Source organism: Saccostrea cucullata, unplaced genomic scaffold (genome assembly GCF_032062105.1).
Source record: "Saccostrea cucullata isolate Sc308-1 unplaced genomic scaffold, CSIRO_AGI_Scuc_v1 ctg560, whole genome shotgun sequence".
Lineage (NCBI taxonomy): Eukaryota > Metazoa > Mollusca > Bivalvia > Ostreida > Ostreidae > Saccostrea > Saccostrea cuccullata.
In genome coordinates this window covers 19,100-27,500 of record NW_026927138.1, presented here as the reverse complement: position 1 = coordinate 27,500, position 8,401 = coordinate 19,100, and the positions used below count along the sequence as shown (strand labels likewise).

The 8,401-nt window shown below is 32.1% G+C and overlaps 1 long non-coding RNA gene across 1 annotated transcript; it reads right to left on the bottom strand.

Moving 5' to 3' along the window:
• Nucleotides 1-259: 259 nt before the first annotated feature.
• LOC134273536 (uncharacterized) lies at nt 260-2,674 on the bottom strand. The gene is made up of 3 exons (XR_009993430.1): nt 1,559-2,674; nt 1,250-1,359; nt 260-984 (listed from the first exon to the last, which is right to left on the bottom strand). It is a non-coding gene; the product is annotated as an uncharacterized LOC134273536 (long non-coding RNA).
• Nucleotides 2,675-8,401: the final 5,727 nt, after the last annotated feature.

Here is an 8,401-nt window from a genome sequence, read left to right as displayed (position 1 = left end):
CACCATTATCGAATACAAGTCGTAAATAATAAATTACAGTTAGGAATAGAAAATACAGGCATATTAAAAGGAAGGCGATATATATTTTTTCTATTTTAAATGATTTACATTATTTGAGTTTTTTTAAAATTAAAAGTTCAAAACAAGTTTTATCAGTATTGCTTTTGGCGTTAGCTTTTTCTAAAGTCTATTTTTCTCTTTTTTGACCTCATGGTGTTAGTGTCGATAGATCAACTAAAAAGAATAACAGTCCATCCCAGCAGGCATTTCAACGTTGATTCAACGTTGAATCAACGTCGCACTTCAACGTTGAATCAACGTTAAATTTTGGTTGCATATGAAAGTTGAGGCAACGTTGAGACATGACGTTGTTTCAACGTCAATTTTCAACGTTGAATAAACGTTGAAAATGGGTTGAAGTTTTGGTTGATTTATGGTTGATTTTTGGTTGCAAATGAAAGTTGATGCAACGTTGAAGCTTCAACGTTGTTTCAACGTCAAATATCAACCTTGAACAAAAGTGAACATAGGTTGTAATTAGGTTGAGATTTGGTTGAAATTTTTCGGTTGTACAAACGTTGATATTTGGTTGAAATCACGTTGAATTCATATTTCATTTTGCTTTATAAACAAATAGGCTATATTTCAAATTTTAATCATTTTTTTATTCAAGTTGCGTAATATTTATAATTATATGTTATAATCAAGTTTTACGATTGTGAGAGAATTTATTTTAGTCTGTACTTTAAAGACAAACACAAATTCGGATTCAATCACTGAAACTCAAAAATCACTGCTTGACAAAATTTATAATCCTAGTGAAAAGGGGGTCACAGTAATTACATCCAGGTTCTTCAAAGTTCGCGTCTGTCCTACACTGCTAAGTTCCACAAAGTGGCGGATCCATTGATTTTAATCTTGCATATAGTTAAGTCCCACGAATGAAAGAAATGAACACGAGAATCCACCCTCTACAGCAAAAGCCTATAGTAATAAAAGAAATAAAGATGTTAAAGCCATTTGTTCGATAATATGTACGTAACACGTTATTTCAAACGATAAAAAATAAATATACATGAATGATTTAAAATAAAAAATCAGACAAAAGAACTTATTCCAGTACTTGGATTTAATTAACATGATTAAAAGAATTATAGTTGATTTCATCTTAAAATTCGTATTAGTATGCTTATAAATAATTATTACTAAAGAATAATGTTATAGACATACATAGACATAATGTACTTACAAAATGTTACATTCCTTTGTATAATTTTCCCGGGCGAAGAATCTGATGCAACCAAGGCTGACTATACAATCAATTCCCTGCACCACTAGTTTATTGAACCTTATGGCAAACTACAATTAATTAAATTGTATAATATATTAGTATATTTATATTTCATAACCAAATGATTATCAAAAAAACACATAATACACGAACCTAAGATGTGCATTTCACGCAGATTTCAAATATACTTATAAAACGAGAATTAAATGATGTACAGATACTAAAAAACTTAATTTCTTAAATCCATGAAAAGGAAATAATACTTACTTAGCAGAAGTTGATATTCCAGCCTTAATCCTTGTGTATATAGCTTGAAAATACATTAAATATGAACAGAAAGGAGACGCGCACTTCTTGTCCATCAGTTGAATTCAAATTTTGACCTAGATAAGCTGCAAACAGCTATACTCTGTCCAGCAAGAAAATTGCATAACAAGGTTATCCTGACACTGAAAGTGACCAACTAAGCGAGAGGCACTCCTTATCTGATATCTTGAAGGTTTTAGGGAGTGGATCTTAAGTAATGCTACTTGACCGGGGTCAATTGTCAGTGTGAAAATTGTTATGCGTTTATTTGATTTTTTTTTATATTTTGTGAAAAGAAAGATTATAGAATTAATACACACAACAAAACACAATCTAATAAAATAAGACTTCTTAGATTTGCTAGAGTATAACAATCTGCGCAAGAGTATACGGCACGGATCTATATTACTCTAATTTTAAGAACATTAATTCGGAATAAATAATGGTGTTATCAATAAATGAATTGAATTAATTATTTTTATTTGTTCTATAGTATTCTATTTAAAATACTTTGATGGTACTAACTGTTGGCACAACTCTTTTGAGTAAATCAATTCATAATGCATGCGTTTCATTTATTATGTATAATTATTAATTATATATATAATATTTTCTAAAGACACCTTTATATTTTGACTTAAAAACTAAAGTGTTCAATACTCATTAGCAGTTGTTTCAACGTTTAATTTTCCTGACTTTCCTAAAGTTGAAAATATATTGCATCTTCCACATTGTTTCAACGTTGAAATCAAGAAAAAGTCAACTTTGTGTTTTTAAACCTTGTTTCAACTCTTCAATATCAAATACTCAACGTTGAAAACATGTTGAATCTTCAACGTTGTTTCAACGTTGAAATATCAACGAACATCAAACGCTGAGAATATGTTGCAGCTTCAATGTTGTTTCAATGTTGAAATATCGACGAACATTCAACGTTGAAAATATGTTGCAGCTTCAACGTTGTTTCAACGTTGAAATATCGACGAACATTCAACGTTGAAAATATGTTGCACCTTCAACGTTGTTTCAACGTTGAAAAAAGGTTGTGGATTCAACGTTGAAACTTCAACGTTGTTTCAACGTTGAAATATAGTTGATCAACGTTGCAACCTATATTCCACCTCCTTTCAACGTTAAAACAACGTTGCGTGCCTGCTGGGATGATTTTTATCACATCTTTGAAACCTCAATTTCGGTTACTGCTGCATGAGAAGATAATGTTTATGCAATCGCAGCAGAGTATATGTTACATATCAACAAAATGTTAATAGGGCGACCTGTGATTTTGTCGGGCTTAGATTTTGATTTATTGATTTTATATTGTTTAACGCCGAGTCGGCAATTTTTCAGCCATATTTCGGCGGACTATAAGGTTAATGGATAAGTAAAGTTTTTGATTTCTCTGGCGGCCCGCAATGAGCCTACTCTTTTTCGAACTCCAGAGAAACGATCTTTTGCGTGCCAAGGGGGTTGTCATCCTTGACACGGGGCACCATTTAAAGTCCCGTCCGACGGACTTAAATATTTTTAAAAATATATAAACTATTAAAAATAGTGTATATGATGGTGAAAAAATGTGAACTTACAGCTTGACTTAGGTCAGAATATTATGACATGGCCGCAGCTCTATCCAATACAAGGGGTTGATTACAAATGTAACAGCGGGGATTCACGCACCGGAAAAGAAAATGATGAAATGATAAGAAACAGACCATCTCAATTTTCTCTCACAACAACCTATTGACGCTAATTCATTCATTTATCTTGAAAACAATGAATTTGTTTTCAAGTTCTGTGTGAAAACAGTTTATTTTTCCGTTTCCCGTTATTTACCCCACATGATGATTTGTGTGTAAGGCAGTTTTGAAATTGGCGGCATCGGATATTTGCATTGTGCCCAGTGGCTTATCCACTTCAAAGTCGCAGAGAACACGCAGCAAGTTAGAGAAAGCAAACCAAGTTAGACTGTCCCTCAATAAGCATGATAAGTGATCGCAATTATTTCAGGAGTGGTTTAAGTGACGACTGGATATGAAAGTGACTGTTTTCTGATGAATGGAGAAATAACGAAACAAAGACCAAACATTGAATAATAAAGGTAAATTTACAATTATATATGTATATGTTACGATAAGTGTAATTAAGGTAGTGTCTGGCATATGAATTCTATCCTTATCTTCAGTTACATGAGGATTTCAGTCCTTGGTCAAGGTGGTTGCTTTCTTTATTGTGTGAAATGCTAAACACTTTAGCGATCATTTTATTTGTAATAAAACTACCTGCATGTACATGTTATCATTTACCTCTCTGAACTCCCCTTTTGGCGTTAGTAATTAGTGTTTTAATTGGAAATGTACTGTCTGAACTAATCTGAATTCAAAATCGTGTTTAATGCAAAAGTATATGATCTGGATTTATGTGAGAAAATTGACATCATCCTCAAATAAAATTTATCTTGTCTTAGTTTGTCTACATGTGTGTGTAGACTGGGGGTATATATACCACTTGTATACGTGTTCTTTAGATGAATGAAATTTCCATACGAAAAACCAACGGAAAGACTATTTTTCGATTTTACAAAAATTGTGCAAGCACCACTGCTCGACTGTGGTGCGCAACATGTAATCCGACATGCCTCAAGAAATAAATGCCCATGGGTTTTGAAAAATTGAAAGTTTAAAAATAATTATATGAGATGATTTACGAGTCTAAAAATTTTATCAATAGGTCAACTATGGATTTGTTCAAAATATGGCGGCCAGATTTCCTTTGGAGATGTTGGAAATGCATTCAGCTAGTGTTCAATAGCATCAGCCATTGAGAAAGCATAGAATTGGAGCTTCGGTCAAACAAAGTAAATGTGATGGATGTGTTTGAAATCAAATTGTTCGACAATAATCAAGAGAGGGATTTGCCCCCTTCTCCATTTTTTCCTTCTCGGATATAGACTGGACAATACAATTTTCAACGTACTTTGAGATATTGTTTGTGACGTCAACATGCTACTGCATGCACATTGAATCCCCTCCGCTCGTTGAATACGGCTTGAAATCAGTCAAAAAAACTGTATGCGTTTGTATAGGATTACATCATTAGTATACTGAGATAAAAATGTCCCTCGAAAGTCTTTTTTTCAATAAGATTTAACATGTATGTTTCTTTCCTGTAAAAAGTGTATATTGTATCAATTTATTTTTAGAGGGAATTAACCCTCTGATGTTCTGCTGTTTTCTATATATAATGTTATTTTCTTACTGCGAATAATGACTGTAAAATCTAGTATGTTAATTATGGTTGCTTCGGCTTTGAAATACTGAATGTGCAATGAACCAATGTGAATTTAGAGAGGAAATTTACCCTGTAGATTTTTTCTATTTTCAAAATGTTTGTAGGTAGCACTGTATCACTGATATTCTTTGGGAGGAAATTTATTCCGTAAACATGATAAAATCAAATACGGTTCGGTTTCAAATACTGAATGTACAATGCACCAATGTCATTTTTGAGAGGAAATTTACTCTGTAGATTTTGTTAACTTGAAAATGTTAACGTTTTATAGATATGTTGAAAATTGTACATGTGTATCAGTGCTATACTTGGAGGGGGATTTACTCCGTAAAGTTAAGCTGTCTAAAAGACCCAATATACACTGTATCAATGTCATTTTTGATAGGACACTTACTCTTTTGCTAATTTCAAAGTTTAATTGTAGTAGTAAACATTGTATGAGTGATATTCTTTGGGAGGAAATTTACTCTGTAAAATCTACAAGCTATGTAAACGATGGTTGCGTTGGCTATCAATGAATGTACATTGCACCAATGTGAATTTAGAGAGGAAATTTAATCTGTAGATTTTTATTACCAAACTGTAATGTTAGTAGTGAACACTGTATCAGTGAAATTCTTTGGGAGGAAATTTACCCCGTAAAGTTTTGTTATATGCTATTTGCTTTTGAATTGACTACTGTATGTTTACTGTATGAATGTCATTTTGAGAGTCAATTTACTCTCTAGAATTTTGCTATTTTCAAATTGTAATGTAGTTGTGAACACTATATCAGTGGTTCTCTTTGGGAGGAAATTTACTCCGTAAAATCTAGCTGTGTAAACGATGGTTGCTGTGGCTTTGAAATACTGAATGTACAATGCACCGAAGTGCATTTTGAGAGGAAATTTACTCTGTAGAGTTTTTTCTATTTTGAAATGTAGTGGTGAACACCGTATCAGTGATATTCTTTGGGAGGAAATTTACTCCGTAAAATCTAGCTATGTTAACGATGGTTTCTTTGGCATTGAAATACTGAATGTGCAATGAACCAATGTTAATTTAGAGAGGAAATTTACCCTGTAGATTTTTGCTATTTTCAAAGTGTAATTGTAGTGGTGAACACTGTATCACTGATATTCTTTGGGAGGAAATTTACTCCGTAAAATCTAGCTATGTAAACGATGGTTGCTTTGGCTTTGAAATACTGAATGTACAATGCACCAATGTGAATTTAGAGAGGAAATTTACCCAGTAGATTTTTGCCTTTTTAAAATTGTAATTGTTGTAGTGAATACTGTATCAGTGATATTCTTTGGGAGGAAATTTACTCTGTAAAATCTTGTTATACCAAGGATAGTCGCTTTTGAATTGACTACTGTATGTTAACTGTATCAGTGTCATTTTTGAGAGGAAATTTACCCTGTAGATTTTTGCCTTTTTCAAATTGTAATGTGGTAGTAAAAACTGTTTCAGTGATAGTTTTTGGGAGGAAATTTACTCCGTAAAATCTAGCTATGTAAACGATGGTTTGCGTTCTTTAAACTTTTGATATTCACCAATAAATATCTTGTAAACTGTGTTATTTGTTGAGTTTTGTCAATACCTAAGGTCAAAATGCTTAAAAAGGAAAAAAAGATTTTCTGTTTTGATTTTGGAATGCGTTATTTGTAGATCTCAACATGAATCTACATATTTTAAATAAGAAAGAAAGTTTAATAGTTGTTTTATTTATCATCATTATGATTTGTCGAGTCCCTTGAATAGCTCGATACCTATTGTGACATTTTTGACGACATCAATGCGAGTTTGACGTCGTCAATGTATCACAGATGTCGACTTCAACATATGCCTACGGATAAGATACAAGTTGTATCACTTGAAATAAATAAATGCTTCAGAATAAATATTTCATTAAAGAACTTAAATCTTCAATAGATCCAAAATTAATAAATAAAATACTTTTGATGGGTCATATATGACCCCTGTGGCAGCCAGTGGATAGAGCCTATATATGACCCCTATGGCAGTAAAAAGTTAAATAATTTTATGTTCAGGTTAGGTATATTTTACATCGAGGTGCCTCATTAAACTGTTCTTTCGCAAAGGCATACACCAAATAAATCTTAACCATTTTTGAATATAAAAAAAGGATATGTTCCTTAAATTGAAAAGTGCTGCTGCTCTCTTTAAATCGAGAGAGTGACTTTATAAGTACACAAGATATTTGGTAAAAGTCAATCATATTTAGACATGGGTCTATTTACTAAAGACATTAACTATTAAAACGCGAATTCTATTCAAAGCAGCAGCTTTTCCAGAAAGTACAAAGCATGCAGAAACAATTAATAGCTTGAATTTTTAATTTCAAATGGGGTATATTGAAATTTGTTAATGACCTACATTGAGAACACGTATTATGCATTTATCACGTGACTGTCCATCGATGGGACCAAACTTTATTCAGTGCAGAGTAGGTTATACTATGCTAATTCCATAAGTATTTAAGTTCTGTGATAATAAAACAGTTGAATAAAGATAAATTCAGTTTTAAAAACAATTCCCGTTTTTGCTCTTCTATTTTCCGTTGATTTCTCATTGTAACAGTGCTGTGTAGGGTCATTATAAATGGATTCTGAACATTGTCTTGTAGTAAAAAAATCATAATAATTGATGTAAAATAACAATTAGAAAATCATAATGTGAGAAAAACAACGTACGAAAAGGGTAAAACATCTTTGTGTTTAAGACACAAATGTGGAATAATGTTAATTCATGATATCCCTAGAAAACTAAAGTAAACAATACAATCCCTGAAACGTTTGTATTTTCCATTTTTCTATTCGCTCACTATTCTTTCAGCGATCGTTCAATGTTCACTCCACGTTCAAAGTTTTGCGTTTAAAATTCGCCATGCGCTGAAGTCTCTCAATATCGCACCGTTGCAATATCATTGTACCCAAAACGAACACCAAATCGTTAATTTACAAACAATTATTTTCGCAATTTTATAGAACTCCGTCTTCAATTTCTGAACAAATTAACGGCTGCCTAAAGCAAACACTCTCTCCATATCCTTAGATATTATATCACGGGGCGTTTCTCCAAGAGCAAGGGTCGCACAAAATAATTCCCATGTTCCCAAAATACCCATTGAAGACATAATGTAATTTTACCAAAAATCTTGATATAATAAATAACAAACTTTGGCAATGCATCTCACCGCGTCATTTGTTAGATTTTGATTTGTCAGATTTTGATTGGTCAATCTCTGCCTCTCCTACCTCGGTAAAACATGAAACAAAATTACCATTACAAAGCACAGCTATACAATATTTCAGACTTTCACATTCAAGGAGGACATTGATTACAATAAAAATTTTTAAGTAAACTTAAATTTATTTATTACGTGAAATATTGTAAAACAGAATTTTATCTAAATACAGTGAGAGCTCTTCTTGAGTTTAGGCAGAAAAGAATAAACCAAAAAAAATTTAAAAAAATGTTTCTTACTGCACGTAATAATTATCTTATTGT